Below are 2,202 nucleotides of genomic sequence, written 5' to 3'. Positions count from 1 at the left end.
GATGTAGTTTACTTTTGTGATAAATAAAATGACTCACCCTTGGGTTCCAATCAGTTTCATTGTCAGTGGTTTCACTTCCTAAACTACAAATTCCTCAGCCAGAGGTGGCAGACACTTAAACCTTGCCAGTAGTTGAAATGGCTGATTGCTACTAACTTTTGTTAGTAGCAACTTTTAGTAGTTAGTAGCTACTAACTTGTTTAGTTTAGGAGATTTATTTTGCCTTGATCTATATACTTAATTGTGACCTTAAAGACAAAATTTTCTTCTTCATTTAGTGGAATTACTACCATCTGAACCTTTTGAAAAGGGATTTTCTCACATAGTCAGTAAAATGCCAGCTTCTCCACACAATTGTTTTTTATTACTCAACCAAAGTTTGCTGCATTCACAGTGTGGAGAGGCAGTACTGTTGCCTGAATTAAGAAAGAAAAACACTTTCCAGACAATATTAATACAGATAATACAAAAAAGCAGATCTTTAATGGAAGCTTCCAGGTGCCTCCATGGCTGTGGGCACAGCTGGAATCAGATTTGTTGTGGTCTATTTTGTTGTATTAAAGGCCAGTTCCATTTCTTCCCCCCCCCCCCCCCCCCAATTGGTTTAATTCCTAAATTGTACTCTCCCTTCCATCTGTCCCTCAAGGTATCTTGTCCCTTTGTTCCAGACCCTTCCTGGATAATAAAGGCAACCCTGGCCCTTGTTCCCTGCCTGCCAAGGCAACCCTGCTCCTTTTTCCAGAACCCGCCACTCTCCACCTAGACCAATCCCCAACAGAGACTTTCCTCCTCCCCCCATACTAGTTGGTTTCTGCCCCTTAGTTCCGCCTGTAGTGCCATCTTATTGGATGTCAGTTTGTGTCCACCCCCTATCCTGCTGCTGATTCAACAAAGAGGGGATATTGTGGTTTGTATTTATTTTATTTTATTCATCCCCCAGTGGTCAGATGTTTCTCCCCTCACAGCATTCATAGGCTCCAATAACATCTGTCTCTGTTAGTTTGGTAGTTTGGGACCCTGAAAGTGGTAAGATTGAGCCATACTAAGTAGTGACGTGGGACCATGGGTATATCTGCGTATCTATGGCTCTGAGACTGCGGTGGATCTCACAAAAGTGGGTAAAACTGTGTGTGCCCAAGCACTGCAGCAGGCCACCAGACAAGGACAGAGAAGTGTCAGCAGTGAGTGTGTGAAGAAGAGAAGACAGAAACAGCTTGGTGGAGAAGGAGACCCTAACTTGCCTTCCTATCCCAATTTTTGTTTGTTAAACATGTTTACTGATGATTTTGAAAGTTTAAGTAACCTGTATTAATTTCTGTAACTTCCTAGAGAGAAGCCATCCCCAAGATGTCACCTGTTTTGTGGGTCCACATTTCCATCATTCTTTTGTGGCCAGCCTCAGAGGCATGGATCATCTCGCAACCAAGAAGAACATCTGAGTGGCCCTGGCAGGGACCCTTGAGCAGGACAGAATTTGGGGGTCTCTTCTGCCTGAACTTGTCATCAAAAAGTGCAGATGTGCATGCGACCCTGAGAAAGATGAATGAAATGATCTCCAACATCAAGCAGAAGTCAGAGGACTGGTTGAACAACATCCTTCAAGGCTTGGGACTCATGGAATGGCTCTCTTCTGTTCTAAAAACTGTCTTATAGGTTTTTTCAGTTATTATTATTGTTCTGGTTATGTTTTCCAGTCTGAAAAATTGCTGCTTATCCTCAGTTAAACAGATAACTTCCCCTGAACTCAATGTCACCAAAACTACTTCCCAACTCTCCTCTCCCTGGTTTCATGACCTATACCCTGATTTTGAATACCACCCTGATCCCTTTTTCTGAAAAAGAAAGGGGGAGATGTTGAGGATCTAATTTATTTTATTAATTCATTGTTAAATGGTTTGTTCTCCTGTACCCCCATTTTCTCCCCAAGCTGGTTCATCCTGGACTTGTACCCTCCCTCAAAGCTGTCCCTCATGCCATTCCCTGCCCTTTGTTCCGGCTCTTTCCCTGCCTGTCAAGGCAACCCAGCCCCTTATCCCCGAACCTCCCCTGCCACTCTCACCTTGGGCCAATCTGTGACTCTAATACTCCTTTGGAATATCCTTATTCCTTGAAGCTCCATTGTCCCATGTGACCTCTCCTCTCCTCTACCCTGACTGGTCCCAGACAAATGATGTATTCCTCTTGCTCCTCCCATATCCTTAT

The sequence above is a fragment of the Onychostruthus taczanowskii genome, unplaced genomic scaffold, assembly GCF_017590055.1.
Source record: "Onychostruthus taczanowskii isolate IOZ18803 unplaced genomic scaffold, ASM1759005v1 scaffold17, whole genome shotgun sequence".
Taxonomy (NCBI): Eukaryota; Metazoa; Chordata; class Aves; order Passeriformes; family Passeridae; genus Onychostruthus; species Onychostruthus taczanowskii.
Note: the sequence above shows the minus strand (reverse complement) of the source record.